The 21,103-nt window shown below is 49.7% G+C and overlaps 1 protein-coding gene and 1 long non-coding RNA gene across 7 annotated transcripts in view; one reads left to right on the top strand and one right to left on the bottom strand.

Moving 5' to 3' along the window:
- CCNY (cyclin Y) overlaps positions 1–21,103 on the bottom strand; it is a 128,683-nt gene that overhangs the window by 105,097 nt on the left and 2,483 nt on the right. The window lies entirely within an intron of this gene.
- On the top strand, positions 8,137–15,678 carry LOC146399569 (uncharacterized). The gene is made up of 2 exons (XR_014818090.1): positions 8,137–13,935; positions 15,432–15,678. It is a non-coding gene; the product is annotated as an uncharacterized LOC146399569 (long non-coding RNA).

Raw genomic sequence — 21,103 nt, 5'->3', positions numbered from 1 at the left:
CCATAGAAAAGAAGCTACCCCTTCCCTCAACAGACGAATGACTTCTCTCTGTGTTTGGAACATGCTAATAATTTTACAGCTGATAAACTGGTCTACTTGTTTTTTAAATTTTTATTTTGAAACTATTTTCAGATTACAGAAGTATAAAAATAGTTTCCTTATACTCTTTGCTCAGCTTCCCCTAAAGTTATTAACACCTTATACAGCCATAGCACAATTTTAAAAACTAAGAAATTAACACTGGTACAATACTTTCAACTAAAGATTTTATTTAGATTTAATAACGTTGGAGTTCCCGTCGTGACTCAGTGGTTAACAAATCTGACTAGGAACCATGAGGTTGCGGGTTCGATCCCTGGCCTTGCTCAGTGGGTTATGGATCCGGTGTTGCTGTGAGCTGTGGTATAGGTTGCAGACGCAGCTCGGATCCTGCGTTGCTGTGGCTCTGGCGTAGGCCGGAGGCTACAGCTCCGATTAGACCCCTGGGAACCTCCATATGCTGCGGGAGCGGCCCTAGAAAAGGCAAAAAGACCAAAAAAAAAAAAAAAAAAAAAAGCACCTTTTATGTACTTAACTGGCAATTTCTAAGCATACAAAGATTAATAAGGGCAAAAAAGAACTGAGAGCTTCGAAACCCAGAGAAGTGAACCAAAAACATCTCAATTTGTAAGAGGTAATCCAGTATCTTGACAGTAACAGCACACAAATGAGAGAGAATTCTTCTGTGGCTTTTTATTTTTAAAGTTCAACATTTTTCAACTGGAGGCAGAGAGCAGAGAAATATCTCACCTATTAAGCACAGAAGAAATAAATCTATGTTTTGGGTTGACTTTAAGATATTAAGGCTGCAGAAAAAAAAAAAAAGCAACCTCTCTTTGCTACGCAAGTCATTATATCGTGAGGACAAGTTAAACATGAAGGTGTGTACCTGTTTTTTTTCTTTTCTTTTCTAGCTGAGTATCCAGTTTGTGCTACTCTTGCTTTCAAATGGCCTCCAGGGAAGCTAATCAATGTCCTCCAAGGAAAAAGACTATTTATACTATCTTATTTCTACTCCATAAACCTCACCAGCTCAACAAACAGCACTAGGTAAGTCTGAGATACAACTGACTGTATGAAACCCAGTGATAAACATCTTTCATAGGCGCTTGGAATTTTCCACCTTCCGGAGCGTGAATGTTCAAAGTTCTCCATGCTGCCAAACACGTCTGTTTCAACTGATTGTTAAACACGTGCTAATTGGCTAGTTTCAAACATACATACAAGGCAGTCTTGAACTTGAATGAGCACTGGAAGAACTGAGAGAATGTTCCCATTTTGACAATTAGAGCCCAATTCTCACTTAGGACCGTTCCCCAAATCAGACTTATACAGACTTTGTTTTGATAAAGGCCTCAATTTGTAAAAGAAGGTGACTTTTAAAAGCTTAAAACTTTTAAGCCTGGAGTTCCCCTCTTGGCGCAGTGGTTAACGAATCCGACCAGGAACCATGAGGTTGCGGGTTCGGTTCCTGCCCTTGCTCAGTGGGTTGACGATCCGGCGTTGCCATGAGCTATGGTGTAGGCTGCAGACGCAGCTCGGATCCTGCGTTGCTGTGGCTCTGGTGTTGGCCAGTGGCTACAGCTCCGATTCGACCCCTAGCCTGGGAACCTCCATATGTTCCATACGGGAGCGGCCCAAAGAAATAGCAAAAAGACAAAAAAACAAACAAACAAAAAAAACTTTTAAGCTTAACAGGCAAAATCTATAAAGAACCCGAAGTTTTGAAAAAACACTAAGACAGTAGCTGGAAAAGATGAAGTATAAAGGCAAGCAAGTCACATGCGTGAAATGTCTAATAAGACTATTAATGTAGGTAATCTTCATATTAAAGCCGACTTGCATGTAAGAATTCAAAACTCTTCAGAAATATGTCCTCTCTTGATATTTTATGCTATTATAAACACAAATTCAAAGATCCTCCTCAGACGGGGAGAAAAGGAAACCTTTGAGCACTGCTGGTGGGAACACAGATTGGTGCAGCCACTGTCAAAAACAGTATGGAGGGTCCTCAAAAAATTTAAAATACAACCACTTTACGATCCAATAAGGCTACTTCTGGGTTACAGGCAGAGAAAACAAAAACACTGTCTATTTGCACTCCCACAGGCGCAGCAACACGATTCACAGTAGCTACGGCATGGAAACCACCTCTGTGTCCATCAACAGATCAAAGGATAAAGATGTGTTAGACGGACAGTATCAGCCTTAAAAAAGATGAAATCTTGCCGCTTGTGACAACACGGACCCCGAGAGAATAGTGAAATGAGTCAGAAAGATGACTACCACGTTGAGTTCACTTACATGGGGAATGTAAAAAACAAAACAAATGAAAACACAGACAACTAACAAAACAGACTCATAGATGAGATACGGAGAATAAACAGGTGGTTGCCAGAAGGAAGGACAGTGAGGGGATGAGTGAAATAGGCGGGGAAGATGAAGGAATATAAACTTGCAATTGTAAGTCAGTCACAGACCCAGAGAACAGCCTGGGGGTCGCCAAGGGGAGGAGGGAGGGAGAGGGATGGATGGGGGAGTCTGCCTTTAGACTGGATAAGCAATGAGACCCTCCTGCACCGCACAGGGAACTGCGTCCAGTGTCTTGGGACAGAACATGACGGACGACAACCTAAGGAAGGGAATGTAGATCTATGCATGCCTGGGTCACTATGCTGCACGGCAGGAATTGGCACAACACTGTAAACCAACTAAACTCTAATAAAACAAGGTTTTTAAAAATCAGTCAGTCACAGGGATGTCATGTTCAGCATGGAGAACAAAATAATACTGGACTATCTTTGTACGGTAACAGACGCTAACTAGACCTACTGTGAGGACTGCTTTGGAAGGTAGAGAAATACTGAATTGCTATGTCGTACACCTAAAACTAATAAAAACTAAACAAAATAAAATACTGTAAGCCAATTATACTTCAATTTTTAAAAATCACCGCCTTAGTTAAATGCACAACATTATATTGAATCATCTTTAACACTCAGGTATGGTGGTCAGAAAGCAACCTTGTGGGCTCTCTAATCACACGAGGGACACCCAGGATGAAAAATTCAGTCAACTTTCTGCCATGCTAGCCTGAATAACTTGAAGGAATAATCTAAAGAATCTTTGGTGGAGTTCCCGTGGTGGCGCAGTGGAAATGAATCCGACTAGGAACCATGAGGTTGCAGGTTGGATCCCTGGCCTCGCTCGGTGGGTTAAGGATCTGGCATTGCCGTGAGCTGTGGTGTGGGTCGCAGACGTGGCTCGGATCCCACGTTGCTGTGGCTCTGGCTTAGGCCAGTGGCTGCAGTTCTGATTCGACCCTTAGCCTGGGAACCTCCATACGCTGCAGGTGCAGCCCTGAAGAAAAGACAAAAAAAAAAAAAAGGAATCTTTGGTTAAGTCAGGCACTTGAACCTCACCCCTGCTTGCCTCCTTGCTTGTTCTAAAATATGGGTGAAGGGCCAAGGACCAGACGTCATATCAGAAATGAGATCAGGAGTTCCCATTGTGGCTCAGCAGTAACAAACCCGAGGCCACGGGTTCAATCCCTGGCCTTGCTCAGTGGGTTAAGGATCCAGCGTTGCCATGAGCTGTGGTGTAGGTCACAGAAGCGACTCGGATCCCGAGTTGCTGTGGCTGTGGTGTAGGCCAGCAGCTATAGCTCTGATTGGACCCCTAGCCTGGTAACCTCTATATGCCACGGGTGCAGCCCTAAAAAGCCAAAAAGGAAAAAAAGAAAAAGAAAGAAAGAAATAAGATGAAAGGGTCCCAAATCACTAAGAACTGCCGTAAACACACATTCTCCACAAGTAAAATGATTATAACTCCAGAACCTTTCATCACCTCTTTGACACCAATCCAAGGATGAGACCTTTTTACATTCCTGGACTTTGTTCTTAACAAGAATATATTGAAATGAACTTTAGAAAAACTAATTATCACTTAATACCAGGAAAGACTATAAAACCTATCTATGCCCCCCAGAATTTACCCTCTCCTTCCTCAAAGCCAATTTGTCCTCCTCCTCCTCCAGTTTCCACTGGCCATCACACACTCTCCCATCTCCAAGCCCCGGGTCAGCTCTGAGTCCTCGTCCTCCTACACCTGAGCACAAAGTTCTCAAGAAATTCTCAGCAAGGGCTGCTCCACTCATTCTCAACAATGACGGACAGGTGGGCAGGTGCACTGACGGACTCCAGGTCTGCCTGGGGCTGGGGGATTGTGGCAGCAGGGCGCCTCCATAACTTTCTTTCTAAGACCACTGTCCCACTTGAGACTTTCCAAGTCCCCCCACAGGCTCCAGCCCTTTCCCGCTCCCACCTGGTGCCCGTACCTCCCACACGCTCCTCTCCCAGGCCACTCTGATCAGGTGAGCCTACCACCCCAAACCAGGTGCTCCTTAACGGGCCGTTCGGGACAGCCTGCCTGGGGTCTCAAACAAATGCCATCAATGAGTTTGGGGAGAACAGAAAGAGTAGTGCAGAGAAAGGCCCCAAGAACAGCCTCATTCCCACGAGCTCATCACCGGACAGCGTGCACCCAAGCGGGCTGGTGAGTGTTGCCGCCGGGAGGCAATAAGCACATCCCCGAGGAGAAGGTGCAGAGGAAAGGCTGGTCCACCCCAGCGCCCCTGCACTTAGCTCAATAGCCGGGTAAGCAAAGCTCCAACCGAGCTGGTGTGTCCCGGAGGGAGCGCCCAGGGCCGCCCGAACAGCAGAGGCGGGGCGGGGGCTCCAAGAGCTGCCTTTCTAGCTCCTGGCCGCCGTAACGAAGCACCACAGCCCCGAGGGCTTAACAACAGAACCTCATTTCAGCACCGCTCACGGTGTGGGAGGCTGGACACTGCGCCCGAGGGGTGCAGGCTTCTGAGCACCTCCTGCAGGGAGAGGCTGGGGGGCTCCCTGAAGGGTCTGTTACAAGGTTCCAGGCCCACTCAGGAGGCTCCCCCCTCACGACTCAGGCACGTCCCAAAGGCCCTACTTTAACACCATCACACTGGGCGCTGGGGTTCCAGCACAGGCATTCTGGGGACACATGAACGCTCAGGCCGCGGGAGAGGCCATCGCCCATCAGCGCCCCCTCTGGTGGTGCTCATGAGACAGGTGCTCCCCGCCGCCTGGGTTCTGGCGAAGTTTGAGGCCCTCTGCACACTCCACGCTGCCCTGGGCGGACGACTAGACTACAAATCCACTTCGATCTGGCTTCAAGGCAGCGGGGTGTCTGCAACCCACACCATCACTGGCCCCTTTTACCTCAGGGTCACCCCTTCTGGTGTGTGGGCAAGGATTAGGGGAAGCCAGCACCTCTGGCTTATTCTGCCTCTGCCTGTATAGATAATCAGCCATGTCAATCTGAAAGTCATCTGTCGTATCTTTCTGGGTCAAACCGGTCAGGCCTCGGCCTTGCCTTGTCCTTTGGGTACGAGCAGAGAAAGAGGGCTGTTCGTTCCCCAAGTTCACGTTTCTGACCTCACTCGCACACATGCTCATTCACTGTCATCTTCCTCCACTAAACCCTCGAAGCAAAGCCAGCGCCTCTTCCAAGTTTTTCAGGTTCCAGGCAGAGGGCTTTACACACTCAGTACACCTATCTTCTCCCTGAGCTACCGGTGGATGCGCTGCTGCTCTTTGATGCCACAGAACCAGCAAGCAAGACTGTGGGAGTTTTAAAAAAGAGAGACTGGCTTAGGGTCACATCCTCAGGCATCTTGATTGGTTACCGAAGTCACTGCAATGTTCTACAAAGGAAAATAGTGCATCTGTATTTTTTAAGGGGGAATGAAAGCACTTTTTCCAAGCCGGCAGGAAAATTCTTTCTACAAAAGCAAATATCCTGCCAGAAACTAAAGTATGTTCAAGGAAGGAGGAGGACACATCAAAAGGACACCACTTGTAAAGAAAGCAGTTTGCGGTTGGAAGAGGCTCCCACCAACCCAATCTGGGACAACTTGGACAACAACAAAAACGAAGAAGAAGAAGAACATATTGCACCTCACCGAGTAACACAAGACTCCATGACTCTGTTCTGGCAAATGTATAAATGAGAAGGAAGAGCTCGTGCCCACAACAGAATGCCTACCAAACACGCGCCAGGGAGCTTTGTCAACAGACACCGCAGCCAATGAGAAAAACTCCTCAGAAACAGGGCACTTACACAGACTCGACCTCCTCACAAATTACTTATTTTGGGGGGGGTTTTTGTTGCTGCTGTTGTCTTTTTAGGACCATACCTGAGGCATATGGAAGTTCCCAGGCTAGGAATCGAATTGGACCTACAGCCGCCAGCCTACACCACAGCCACAGCAACATGGGATCTGAGCCATGTCTGTGACCTACACCACAGCCCACGGCAACACCGGATCCCGAACCCACTGAGCGAGGCCAGGGATGGAACCTGCGTCCTCATGGATACAAGTCAGATCCGTTTCCACTGAGCCACAATGGAAACTCCGAATTACTTATTCTCATTAAGAAACCAGGATGACAGCATCCCTCAACCGAGGGTAAAGTCAATGTCACCAGCACTGGGGTGAAGAGGACACGTGTGCCGCTAAGTGTGACGCATCTCCTCGGCGGCATCTCTGCTGAAAACGCGCAACCTGAATCAAATCAAGAGGAAACATCAGACAAACCAAAACTAAGGGATATTTTACAAAATAACTAGCCTGTGCTCTTTAAAACACCAAGGTCGAGAACCACAAAACCTTAATTAGATGTGAAATGAATGCACGATCTCTACTGGTTCTAATATTTGCTGGAGCACCTCCAGGTAAGAAGGGGTCTCACGGTGGCTGAGCCCGACAGAGTCCCCACCCTCCTGGAGTTCACATAAAGGGGGAGGACAGAGAACAGACGGCAAACGAGGTAAAGTGACAGCAAGCGACAGGGCTGGGGCTGGGCCGAGGCAGAAGAGTCCCCTCTTTGTGTCCCTGCCCAGGAGCCAGCCAGGAAGAGCAGGCGGGGAGGGAATAAACACTGCAGGGCCTGGAGACAGGGGTAGGCCTGGCAGCGGGAGTCACCAGATGAGGAAGGAGGTCTGAGCCCAGGCGGGGGCAGCGGGGGAGCCTGTGCCTGAGGGGCCACGCGGGAGCCAGGCAGGGCTGGAGATCAACTCCACATCTGGAAAGGGGAGACAGCCTGGGTAAGAGGGAGAAGAGCCTGAAGAGCCTGGGTCATCAGAAGCAACCAGGCAGCAGCAGCAGCTAGGGAGATGTGTTGCACCTTCTGAGAGATTCTGCAAGTGCAGTCCAGTCCTTCCTCCCAGATTCTACGGGACAGAGCGGCACTGCCACCAAATCCACATCTACAATGACAAGTACTGTGTGAGGAACGCATCGGGGAAACAGCGGGAGAAGCCTTTTCTGAAGAAGCACAATCGGCACATCTTGCAGAAATCAGTGGACCCTGAAACACTCAACACACCCTCCACACCCACCTGTCCCAAGGCCACCTGTCAGCCCCCGCACCTTGAGACCAGTGAGGGCTGTGGCATTCCCAGAGACCATTCTGCCAATCTTAGTTTTTAAGCAACAAAGCAACAGCTTAAAATGTACATGCTTAACTACTTACCACTTGTTATCTGCCTTCATTGCTGTTACTATTGGACTATTCAACTCAAACTCCAAGAACAAAACTCAAAACCCCTTGTCTACAAAGCAAAAAGAAAAGACCTCTGGATAAGGCTTTTGGTTTCTATCTTAGTAACACAAAATTCCTTACAGCTATGTCAAAGTGTGCATCATTTTAGAATGCTGAGGAAGTAAACAAGCAGGCAGAAATGTCAATAATAACCTTCTGTGCAGCTTTATAATTTATTGAAATCGATTAACCAAAAACAGAGTGTTATGAAGACACTAAGTGGGCAGTTTTAGAACAGAACAAAAATGCTAATTTCAATGCAAGTTACATAAACCGCTAAAAAAAAAATAATCTAAGATAGGAAAGCTGACAGATGTTCACAGTGTAAGAACATGTTTTTTAAGGAGATAAACCTGGAATTTATAAGGGGCAAGCTCAGACAGAGAAAGAGAAGAAACAGTAATTTTAATAATCAGTAAGTTTTCTGGCTTTCAAGTTAAGAAAAGTCTCTAGGACATTTTTTTTTTTAATTTCGTAATAGAGATAACCATGCTTTCCTACTAAGGTCTTTCTTTTCAAAACTGTTTGCAAACGTATCCCTAACTTGAGCTTTACCCAAATTCATTCATTTTATGTCTTCCAGGGAATTTCCATATTTAGGAAAACTGAAATATGGAATTTAAAAATACATATCTGAGCAAATTCTTCCCAAATGCCCTTCTCGGAAATGTGCTTCCCCCAAGCATTCCCCACGCCCCCAACCTCATCCCTGTCACCCACTCCCACGACAGCAGGAAGGCTGCTGGGGGCCTGTTGGACCCCGACCTTGACCTTCAGCCCCCGCAGCTGACGGGACACCTTCCACAGGGGGAGCCGACCCATGAGCTGAGCGGAGCTGAGCAATGTAACCCTTTGCCTCGGGAAACTGGACCACTGAGATTCTCGGCAGGCCTTTCTCGTCTTAGAATTGAGGGAGGGGAGGGGGCAAGACGGGGGAGGGGGGGGAGGGGGTTCTTGAGAGAAAATAAAGATGTACGGAAAAATAAACTGGAGACACAGAGAAAGAAAAGTCCTGACAAGAGAATTTCAAAGTAAAACACGGGAGACAGAGCTGCCTCGGTGGCTGCAGGCCCCCCAGCTCCTCGAGGGACCTCCTGGCCTGTGCTGCCCAGGAAACGGCTTCGTGCACTTCAGTAAATCTGCCCTCCCCGCTTCCGACCCATTTCGCTCGAGCAGTCTGCGTGGACCTCTGTTACATACTAGCTAAAGAATCCTGTTTAAGGCCGGCAGTCGGCAGCCTCCAATGCGGCCCCCAAAATACCTCCAACCAAGTACAAGTACTCACACTCTTGTGCAAGCCCTTGGGTGTGGGCTGGGCTTTGAGCAATGATGGAACGCCTCTTGTGACTCAGCTTCCAGAAAAGGCTCCCCCACCGCTCCCGGGGCTGGCCCCTGCCCTCCCAGGCCACCTGCTCTGGGGGAAGCCGAGCTGGGCCTGGAGAAGCCACCCGGGCAGGGAACCGACCCCCAGGGCCCCAAGCAGCAGGCGCCCGAGGCCTTGGGAGGAGGAGAGCCTCTCGCGGCTGAGCCCTGAGAGGACCACGGCCCCAGGCGACAGCTCACCTGCAATTCCACCAGAGCCCCAGAGCGAGGCTGGGTCCCAACCCACAGATGCTGACAGGTGGTGAACAGTGCCCTCCCAAGCTGTTAAATTTGGGGGGAGGCCGTTGCACAGTGTGGTAACTCCTACAATTCCCTAAGACATAATCCTCACTCAGATCAACATCACAGGAAGACAGCAGTCAGATGAGTCAAGGTACCCTCTCTGGGGACATCTAACCTTGCAGTGAGACCCCCATCAGGAGGCTGTTCCCAGACGCTCGGCCCCCAGACGAGCTGTGTGATGCCAGCGGGCAGCTCGGCTGCCTAACCTGGGCCATGAGGATCTCAGGGTCCCTGACGATTCTATGAGGACTAATTTCTCCTCGTCAACAGAAACAGCACCTGCTCTTCCAGGTCTCAAGATGTTTTTCTGTCTTCCACGTTACGCCTCTGAGTAATCATTTTCCAGAATGCAGAGTATATGCAAAAGACACAAGAAACCGCTCTCTGATATACATCCATCCTCTATGGAATCTTTTCGAACCAATGTCCCCCAAACAAGCATAATTCATTAAATGTGATGACTGGGGGCTAAGCCACCAAGAAGTTCGACACGACCTACTGGCTTCAGAACAAACCTAGGCCCCAGCTGCCGCGGGATCTTCCGGAAGCAGAGTCTCCCTGCACCCTTTTCCTGGCTCTTGCCCACACCCTCACCTCCAGGCTGTCCCAGCAAAGCCCTCCCTGGGCACATCCCTCACCCCCCCAGGACAGAGGACACCATTCCGGCCCCTTCCACCTCTGTCTGTGGTACTGGAATCACTTACCTGCATATGCGTCTCCCTTAAAGGACCATTAGGTCCTCAAGGCAAAACCCAAGCTACATTGGTCTTTGTGTTCCCAGCATCCAGTGAGGAGCCTGGAACTTACTTAGTACTCGGACTGACCAATATTTGTTGACCTGCAGAAGAACCGAACCTTCAATTCCAAAAGGGGGCATCACTCCGCTCTGGTACAAAATGCCAGCACAGCTGTGCTCTGCCCACAGTAGCCAGCCCCAAGCCCGTCATCACAGGCATCATGAGCTCTCTGTTTAAGTGATGGAGAACAGATGCCGCTCAGCCAACACCTGCTGCTGAATTCCATTTTCTCTCCAACTCCTGCTTCTCTGCGGTTGAAGAGAACACATTCTAGAAATACTTCCTCATAAGGAATTTACCACTTGCTAGAAATGTTAGTTTAAAAGGAAAAGAAGTCCTCCAAACTTCTCAGCTTGTCTAGGTCCTCACAGCATCAGCATTCTGCTTATGTGAACCCTTTATCTATAGTGAGAATTCTAAACTAAACAACCATCGCCACTTTTAAACTCGGGGGTGGGGGGAGAAAAGAAGGAAAAAAAAAACAGCTTTGTGATTAGTTTTGCAGCCATAGCCACTCCACATGCTGACCCCACCATCAGCAATAAGTCATTTCCAATCAAAATGGTATCGAGAGCCACGAATCCTAGGTAGACTTCAGGGACTAAAACAAGTGAAACAAAGCCCAAAACATCATACACCAATCGTCTTATAATAATACCTGAAAAGGAGACAAATTATTTACACACTCAGGAGCAAACCGAATAACGTGGCCTTCGCAGAGCTCAGTCATCAAGCCCATCTGCCCACTCAACTGAGTCAGCAACGCGTATAATGAGAAATGGCCCCATAAATTTAGGCTGAAGACATTCAAGAGGAGCGCTTCTCTTTATTAAGAGAATAGGATTCAAATCCTTTACAGACAGCCCTTTACGTACTGGTTACCGGTTCCCTGAAAGAGGTCTTGTCATGGCACCTAATAAGAAGTACTTCTGTTTATCACGCCTCGTGGTTTTGTTTTAGATGCTTAAAACGAGAATCCTTAAAACAGTCTACAATCATAATCTTGTCTCAGAGTTACATCCTGGTCCCTACAAACAGCTAAGCACCCCCACGGAAGTGGCAGAGAATATGTGTTGCCATATTTCTTCTTGGGCAAACAGTCTCTTGAGACAGGCTGCGTGGGAGAGCAGCTGAAAGATACTTGGCTTGGCTGAGGCCAAACCTTCCTTCTCACTTCATGCAGAAAGGCACACACCAGGCTTGGTCAGACTTCAAAGGCACTCTAAAAACAATACAGAAGGTCACTCTGGAGGACCTCGGAATACCAAGATAAGAGAGAGAAAATGACCAAGGCCTGGCTGCTTCTGCCTGGCTCATCTCCACGTCACACCCAGATGTGCCCCACAGACCAGGAGGGGCTGGCTCTCCCAACTCCAAACAGCTCTGCGTGCGGACAGACAGAAGCAGGCCAGCCCTGACCGCTCGGTACGCCCGGAGCCTCTGCCGTCCTGCAGTCAAGGCCCAGGCAGCCAGCCTCCCTCTGCGCTCCCAAGCTCCTCTCTTGACAGTGAGGGCGTTTCCCAATCAGCAGCCGGTGCTATGTGGGCTGAGCAGGCGCCTCCAGGCCTCGGGCTGTGGGAGAACCGCTTCGACTCCAGGAGCCGCTTTTGCATCTTTACAAATAATTTTACACATAAGGGACTGACATTTGGGGTTTAAGCACTCACAGAGGTGAGGTTAAATTGTCAGGAATACAGCATCACCACATTTTTTGGAGATTCCCTCATCTAGGCAAGCTACAAATCAAGACTTGAATTTCGAAGGCTCAATTTCAAGAAACTTGCACTGTCATTTCCTCCTTCCAACAGCGGTGTGCTTGGACACAGAAACTTCTCGAAAGCAAATAATTCAAATGGGTTCATCCATAAGTATTTTTTCCTTAAGAGTGTAACAATACAACAGAGACACAACACCCAGAGGGGTTTCCCCCAAGTTTTCTACTAAGCATGACCTTGAACACCAGACCCTTAATCAAACACCCATTCTGCCCACCACCTGCCTGGAGAGGCCAGGTCACCCAGCTACAGCAACGAGATTTCAAAAGGTCCACAAAAATACAAACCCACACAGCGCACTCAAACCAAAGCAAAGCAACATCAGAAAACACAGATCAGAGCTTTACAGATTCAAACAGGCAATCTTTATATTCCTCCTCAGAAGAGAAGAAAGGGGAAAGGGAGAAGGCAGAGGGGGGAAACATGTGGCTTCTGAATCCGAGTAAAGATTAAAAATCTTGGCAGATCTTCTATGTGTGCCAGGCTCTGTCCAGGGTACCACGAGGAGCCCCGTCTTGGAGCGTGTGCCAGCTCTAAAGCGTCCAAACGAGTCCAGAAAGCAACCCTGCGGGAAGCCTCCGTCGTCACTCACATGGTGGCCCTACGCCCGGCAGCCTGTCCACAGCCTCAGATGTGACAGTGACAAAGGTGCAGAAACCACAAGTCAGTTTCTCTTTCACCTCGACTCACAGAGCCTGCACCTCAGTGGTTCTCGGGCGGGGCGGAAGAGGGCTGCCCTCCGGGGAAATGCTCTTTGGCAAAGTCTGGAGACTTGTCTGACTGTCACGACCGGCGAGGGGGTGCACTGGCATCCAGCAGGCAGAGGCAGGGATGCTGCTAAGCATCCGATAGGGGACAGGGCAGCCCCCACCAACAGCAAGAATCGTCCCACCCCAAACATCAGTGACAGCAAAGCTGAGAGACCTGGCATCGTTTCGCTGAGCACGCCCACTGTAGTGGCCGTGTCCCTGACTTTCACACCAAGAAGTCAGACTGTGAACACACTCTCACACATGAGTTCGGCCAATCAAGACAGAAACGCATTCATGAACATCAGCTGGGGTCCCGCTCTGCTGGACATCAGCGTGGTCACCAAGCACCAGGTTTTGGACACAGATGGCAGGGGCAGCGCTCCCCTGGTGCCTTGGTTGCCGACCCTCCACGTCCCAAGTGAAGGCGAAGACCGAGCCGGAGGCCACAGGAGACCAGACGGCCAGCACGAGCCGCGCTGGGCCTGAGCGGAGACAGCGGCCGTGCCCTGCGCTCACCCGGCTCCACCCTGCCCTGCCTCATCCTCACACTCTGACCACAATCCCCACCCTGCCCTCTGCTCCCGGCACAGTGCCATCTTTACCCCAGACACCAGGGGACTTTCATTTTCCAAAAGCCCAACAGAGGTTCCTCCCAGAACAATCTCTCATGGGTTGAAGGAGAGAAGACAGAGTCTCCTGGCTTCACCCCAGTCCACAGGGCCTCTCCCAGCAGCCCACCCCCACTGACTCGGAAAAGCCGTCCAGCCAAGTCATTCACAAGGATGCAGAGACGCCAAATATCCCTGTGTCACCTCTGGAGTCTTGCACTGAGTCGCCTCCCCTCTCAACGCCTCCTGCCCCCTCAAGGCCACCGCGGCTCCTGGGTACATGCTCTGTTCACGTCCTCCACCCCCAACCCCCGGGGGCCGTGCGGCAAATTCGAGCCACCAAACAGCACCTCTCCGCTGTAGAGGCCAGCACGACACACCGCAAGGGGCTTGGCCCGGGGCTGCGTTCAGCACAAGCATCAGGCCACGTCCTCCCCTCCTTCAGTTCAGGCCTGTGTGGTTAATACCTAAAGTCACACTCGGGAAGGCCGGCTTTGCTGTGCTTCCTCCAGACTGCCTCCAGAACACAGGAAGCAAAAAAGTCAACATGAGACTTATTTTAAGAAAAGAGTCAAGGGAGTTCCCATTGCTGCGCAGTGGAAACGAATCCAACTAGTATCCATGAGGACTCGGGTTCGATCCCTGGCCTCACTCAGTGGGTTGAGGATCCGGCGTTGTTGTGAGCTGTGGTGTAGGTGGCTGATGTGCTTTGGATCCCACGTTGCTGTGGCTGTGGTGGCTCCAATTCAACCCCTTGCCTGGGAACCTCCACATGCCGTGGGTGGGGCCCCAAAAAGATAAAAATCAATCAATAAATAAATGCTCACATTAAAGTGAACAGACAACGTGGCCCTCCTCAGTTATTCAGCAGACAGAAGGCAATCACCCAGGCTGCAGAAACCGTGTCTACCAATGCCTTTCAGGCAGTGGGGTAACAAGAGCCACACGTTAAAGTAACAGCCCATCACTGACACTGAGCCCGAGGGGAAAGGCTGGGGGGAAACAAGATGGTCCACGTAAACTGACGGAAGTAATGCTCACTATAATAAAAGGAAAGGACTGCTTGATGAGCTTGGGAGTTTGAAATTTCTGAAGCTGAATTTAAACACAGCATTACAACTTCGATTCTCATCCTAGACTCTGGCAGGACACACAGGAAGCCCTAAAACCTGGACTTGTAAGCAACCATCCAAAGTCTGGATCCACATCTAAAACCCAGAGGTCTTTCAAAGGACAATTACAGATACACTTAATGGAATAGCTGCAATCACCTACTCTCCTGCAAGGGTCAAAGGTTCATTATTGGACAGAATTCTAAATGTAGAGTGAAACCTTTTCTCCAGGTAAAAGACAGACCTCTTAACCTAACCATCCATGCACTAATTCCCCTGATTAAGGTTAAATTTGCAGAGTGAGACAAAAGCTTGCCAAATATAATCACAACATCCTTAATAGCGTCTCTTTCCCCACCAGTTAGAGAAGCATCCGTCCTCAAGAAAGAACTTGCTTAAAATGTTTCAAACACTGGGCCCACAGCCTTGCAACACACAGCTACATGACACATGAACTCCCATGTGGAGTATTTCCTACTCATCCTCCTGGAGTCATGAGGTCTATAATCAGAGGTGTCTAAAATAGAAGTGACTTGCATTTCACCAGCCAACTAAGATTTCTGCAAAGCTCACAAGCAAACTGGTGAGGATGTAATTGCAGTTGCTAACAATTATCTTTAGTGTACTCCAGCTGTATTTCTCTCAGTACCAGGAGCCAGCTGACACGTTTACAGAGGCTGGCACATCCCTGCTGAGCATGGCACTCAATCTGTCACACCCAAGGAAGCCCCACTCACTGTACATCCCAAGTACAGGGGACAAAGACCACAAAATCATGACCCAGGCATTAAAACTATGTATCCTAGGTATTAAGTCTATCAAGTAATGAAACCAGGTTGGAAAAAAAAAATTTTTTTTTTTTTTTGGTCTTTTTGTCTTTTCTAGGGCCGCTCCCATGGCATATGGAGGTTCCCAGGCTAGGGGTCGAATCGGAGCTGTAGCCACTGGCCTACGCCAGAGCCACAGCAACGCAGGATCTGAGCCACGTCTGCAACCTACACCACAGCTCACGGCAACACCGGATCCTTAACCCACTGAGCAAGGCCAAGGATTGAACCTGCAACCTCATGGTTCCTAGTTGGATTCGTTAACCACTGAGCCACGATGAGAACTCCTTGAAATTTTTTTTTTTAAATCAAAGTAGTATAGCCACAGGAGACTAGACATTTAGCCCAGAGATGTTACCTCTGCCCACACATTTTAGAACTCCCTTTTTAGGACGATCTTTCATTCCCATTGTTGAGCCATCCAGAAAAAAAAAAAAAAAAAAAAAACAAAAACAAAACCAAAGCTTCTTTACAGAGTCAAAACTGTTGCGCAGAAGGTCAATATTCCGACACAGGTGAAGATTAAAGGATTTCAAGGTCTTCCACTCCAGTCCTTAAGGGCAACCTCCCTCCGAGGAACCAGAGGAGCTCAGAGCACAGCAGTTTGGAACTGACCATCCAGAGACAATCGTTCTTCTCAAAGTCACCAAGAGACCCCAGGGAAAACCCTGCCGGTTCTGTGTGTGCTATCAGACTGACCACACTCACTTTCAGTTAGCACAGCTCCATCTCCAAGCCAGCAGAGAGCAAGAGAAGTTCCGAGAAGGGAAAGAACGGAGCCAAGGAAGCAGCTACCAGCAGCACAAGCAGCCGAGAAAGGGAACAGAGGGGCGAGGTACCTCCTGAGCTCTGTAGCCATGGGCCCAGGCAGCCAGACTCCTGCCTGAAAGAAATGGGCACCAACCGCCCCAGAAAATTCCTGCAAGGCTGCCTGGGCTGATTTTTCAGCCCATCGATTCCCTTTTTATTTAAAGCAGTATTTTAATATAATCAAGCACACGTGGGCATGTGCACTGAAGAATTCGTAAAGCCCTGGCCTCACCCTGTCAGGACCCAGGGCTCTGCGGGCAGGCAGCAGACCGCCTGGGGGGCCTGGGCGGCTGCGGGCGTCAGGGAGGCTCTCAGCTTCCCACCCCACTCTCTCTGAGCAGCACTGCGGTGGGACTTTGGAAAAGCGACCCAGAAGGGCAACAAATGAGGACTATTTCTATTCCAGGTTCTCCCACCAGCAAGCTTCCAGCCCAAGGTCACGCAGCTCTACAGCCCCAGGTGGCCTTTCAGAACTACCCTGACCACTTGACCGTGTTTGGAGAAGCTGCCCCTTGGCTTCTGGCCTCTCTGGCAATGCAGGCTGTTGCAGCTCCTGCGACAACACTGCGTGTTTACATGCCAGAAAATCCACACACGTGCTGCATTTCTAATGACATCCGTCCATCTAGTCCCTCCTGGTTTGTTAAGCACTTCAGTCTCATTTTAGGTCCCTGAGGTCAGATGTCAAGGCAGGATTTTTGAGCACCCTTTTTTAAGCAGAGAGCAAAGTGAGGCTCAGCAGGACAGAGGCCCTGCAGCAAAAGTGGAGCCAGGTCTGGGGTGCAGACCCCGGGTTAGCAGGTTTAGTGTTATCGGGCTCCTGTGCTTTGCCCTCCACCAACATCACAGGGCCAGAGGCACATTCCTCCCCAGGGGAAGAGCCCTCCCTCGTTCTTCAGGAAAGGTGAGATAGAATAACGGGTCTCAGAGCCCAGAGAAGAAATAGTCTCGTACCCAAAACTCTCAGCAACAAACTCAACATTTCAAGATGACGCAAAAGGCTGCAGGGAACGGGAACGCTCCCCTTCCCTCATCTACAAGGCGAAAACGATACTGAAAGTGTCACACTGAGAGGCCCCGACATCCACTGGTGGTGCCACGGACCTCTCCTGAGAGTCTAGATGGTGACTCGTGAACGGATTTGTACTCTGAAGTAGGACATGTATGACAGTGTCAACAGCTCTCTTGTAAGAAACACCAAACGCCGCTTCCTTAAAGTACGTCCAACATGACACGCTTGGAGCTAAGCCTCCGACCCTGCATGACTAAAACAGGATTTCGGAGCTGCTCACATGGCTTGTCTCTCGTTACGTTTTTCCTTTTGGTTCTGTCCTTTTCTGGATAGGAACAGATGTGATCTTTGTGTTGTTAGTTCCATTAGCCAGAAATGTAAAAGCGATTCACCTCCTTAAGATGATAGAGGAGTTCCCATCCTGGCTCAGTGGAAACAAATTTGACCTGCATCCATGAGGACACAAGTTTGATCCCTAGCCTCGCTCAGTGGGGTAAGGATCCGGTGCTGCCATGAGCTGTGGTGTGGGTCACAGACGCGACTCAGATCCTGAGTTGTTGTGGTTGTGGTGCAGGCCGGCAGCTGTAGCTCTGATTCGACCCCTAGCCTGGGAACCTCCATATGCCACAGGTGAGGCCCTAAAAGGACAAAAAAAAAAAGAGGAGCAGAAGAGTAAATCTCCTAATCGTAAAGTATTGCTAGTCCAAAGCACAACGGAATCTCTGAAAAGAGGCAGGCATGGGCAAGACAGCAGGAGGGTCCGATTCCAGACACAGATCACTCCCTCCCAAGCAGGTGTCACAGGGCAGCTGAGGTGTGACCCTCTAGCAAGTGAGGATAGACTAGACTCTAACTCTGCCACTAACTAGCTGTAGAAACTTGAGCAAATGTTTCGACCTTTAAGGCTCAATTTCCTCCGCTGTGAAATGGGGAGAAAGGCGTGAAGGGTCTGTGTGACCAGAGCAGGGGCTGCGCCTCCCCCAGGTTCAGTCCCCTTAGCCGTCAAGAAAGGTCATGATGCCAAGTTAGGGAGAGTACCACCAGTGAGGGGAGGGGAGGTGGCGGAGCCACAGCAGTGCCGTCTCCACACCACTCTGCAGGCAGCCGCACTTGGTCAGAGCATCTTCACGAGCTCGCAGGTGGCATGGCTAGTAAGTTTCAGCCTGGAACCAAAGTCCATGGGTATGGTTTTGCCCATCAGGCTGGGAAGGTGAGACTGAGACTGGAGAAAAAGCATGCGGAAGAGATGAGCTTCCAGAGGCTGCAGACGGCAGGCAGCGTATAAACCAACAGCAGGGATCCAAACCAATACTACAAGCAGGCACTCGGGTCTGGAAGAGCTTCCTTGCCAGCCCACCCTCCCAACAGCAGGCTTTCCCAGGCACTGTGTTCCACCTTCCCGGGCCACACAGGTTCAGACACCACTGCTGTGTATCTCGGAACACACTTCATGTTTAAAACAAGAAAATCACCGTGACTGCGTATGTCTGTCTAGTACTTTTTAGTTTATTACACATTGTAGTCTCATTTTGATCTGTAAAGACGCAAGGATGTGAGACCCCGGCTAGAACCATTCATCCGAAGAGACAAAGGAAATACAACTAAAGGTACCACATTGTTAAACAGATCTCCAACAGCCACAGATTCCTTTCGGTTTGCCCGTGATTTTTTTTCTTTTGTTTTGCTTTGAAATCTTTCCTAAGTTTCATTTTCAGGACATCACCCTATCTGCCTACCTCTCGGGTTAAAACGTAAACCCAAAAGTTTCACAGCGCATCCACCCTGCTTTCATTACGGCAAGTCTTACTCGTACCCCACTTCCCCCGCCTCCTCTCCCTCAGTAAATACACACCTGAGGCTGTGACTCTGCTGTCCTTCACTTGTTCGTTCAACAAATATTTAAAGAGCGTCTCCAAGGTTTCGGGCACTCTTCTAGGCACTTAGATTACAGCAATGAACAAAAGGAGAATGTTCCACCAGCACTTACACGCCAGGGTAAGCAGACATGGTTACTACACAGCTACACACGTGGACACGTACTAGAGGCGACACGCACTAAAGACACAGCAGAGAACGTGCCTCAGGACTGCGGGGGGTGGGGGGGTGACGAGCGGATGCTAAGCAGGGTGGCTGGGAAGGCCTCCCTGAAAAGGTGAGACTTGAACTAAGACTTGACAGTGGTGAGGGGCTAGCCAAGAGGACACCTGGCGAAGAGCTTTCCGCACAGAGGGGCAGGCCCAGGTCCCGGCGTGACAGTGTGTCCAGTATGCCGAAGGAACAGCACCGGAGGAGGCCGGTGTGGCCGGAAGGAGCTGGTGAGTGAGGCAGGTGGGCAGCTCACGAAGGGCCTTGGAGTCCACTGGGAGGACTCCACTGTCAAATCCACAGCAAGGCTTTGACTCCATGTGAAATACGGAGTCGCTGCAGTTTTTCCAGCAGAGGAGTGATGTGCTACCTTCTGATAGGGACCTCAGCGCAGCTGCTGGGGTGACCAGCAACTGCAGTGGGCAAGGGTGGAGGGAGGCTGGGAGACCAGCCTGGCTGCTTAGACGGGGACTGCAGGAGAGGCTTTAAGCAGAGAGCCGATTCGGAATATGTTTTGAAGGTCGAGAGTTGTGCCTTCCTAGCAGATCAGCTCTGGGACGAGGAGGCTCCCAGGTGGTCAAGGGTGACAGCTGCTTCCTGGATGAAGTGGCTCTCAGTCGTTTTGAGAGTTGAGTTTATCAACCCAAAGCGACACTCTGATACAGATGTTCCATTTACTCTGATTTATTTGGTCTCGTCGAATTTTAAATTCTCTTTAGTCCATTCCTCTTGTTCTCCTCCCACAAAAGAAGCTACTCAGGTAAGTCAGGTGTGTTAAGATGGACGAAGTCCCTCCCAGGGAAACGACGGACATGGCGCAGGGACACACAGCACACCCCAGAGGGTAACCCCAGACTAGCTAATGTTTGATGGTCAGTCAAGCAACGATGGAAAGTTTCCACTTGTCACATACTGGTTCCATGACTTTGAGCAAGTCCTTCCTCCTCCCTGCCTCATCTCTCAGTTCTACAGGGGAGGCAGCACTCCCCCCAGGGTGACTGCAAGGACGAAATGAGGGAGCTGATGCCAAGCAATGGACTGGCATCAGGCGCAGGGGAAGCCCCACGTAAGGCTTGTGCTTGTTACCTTCGATGCTGCTTCTGTTATTTCTCAATCTCACAATAATCTTATGAGAATACCTGGGAACAGGTGAATCTAATAAATTTCAAAACCAGGAATCCCCTAACCCTAGGGTACACTCCATACAAGGGCAGGCGAGTGGCCTGTGGGGGTCAGGGAAGTCTGCACCCGTCACTGGAATGCTACACAAGCACCAGCCCCTGTGTGTGGGCAGGGAAAGCACACGCACAGGCCTCATACCCGTGTGCTCTCGAGAAACGAACCTGGCAAACCAGTCCCCTGAGCTTCTCTGAACCTTCCAATTCTAGTTGTCTGGAAGGTCTTTCAGGATATAAGAAACACGGTGTTTAGGCACTTCAGCTTTGGTTATCTACCAGAATCAGGAACTCTTAAGACGCAGCTCTTAAGTGTTTACTAACCATCCAACAATCAGAGGTTAAAATACATATTCCACATATGCACCCCTGTACACTGTAACTCGGGTAAATCTGCTCTCTTCTCCCAGCCTCTGACATCATGAACGTCTATGGAAAATGCCCCTGAACAACAGACACTTCTGAGACTCATCCAGCCAGCAAGTCACAACCTGCTGCATGGTAGAATCACCTGGAGAGCCTTATATATACTAACGCCAAGGTCCTCCATTTCTTTTCTTTTTCTTTTTAGGGCCACACTCGAGGCATATGGAAGTTCCCAGGCTAGGGGTCAAACTGGAGCTACAGCAGCCAGCCTACACTACAGCCACAGCAACACAGAATCCAATCCGCATCTGCGACCTACACCACAGCTCACGCAACACGGGATCTTTAACCAACTGAGCAAAGCCAGGGATCGAACCTAAAACCATGGTCACTAGTCGGATTCATTTCCGCTGTGCCAGAACGGGAACTCTCCTCCATTT

This window comes from Sus scrofa, chromosome 10 (assembly GCF_054392235.1).
Source record: "Sus scrofa isolate SSC_HxYL_T2T_F1_AM1 chromosome 10, Sscrofa_HxYL_maternal_Yorkshire_Landrace_v2.0, whole genome shotgun sequence".
Taxonomy (NCBI): domain Eukaryota; kingdom Metazoa; phylum Chordata; class Mammalia; order Artiodactyla; family Suidae; genus Sus; species Sus scrofa.
Note: the sequence above shows the minus strand (reverse complement) of the source record. Positions and strands in the feature narration are given on the sequence as shown.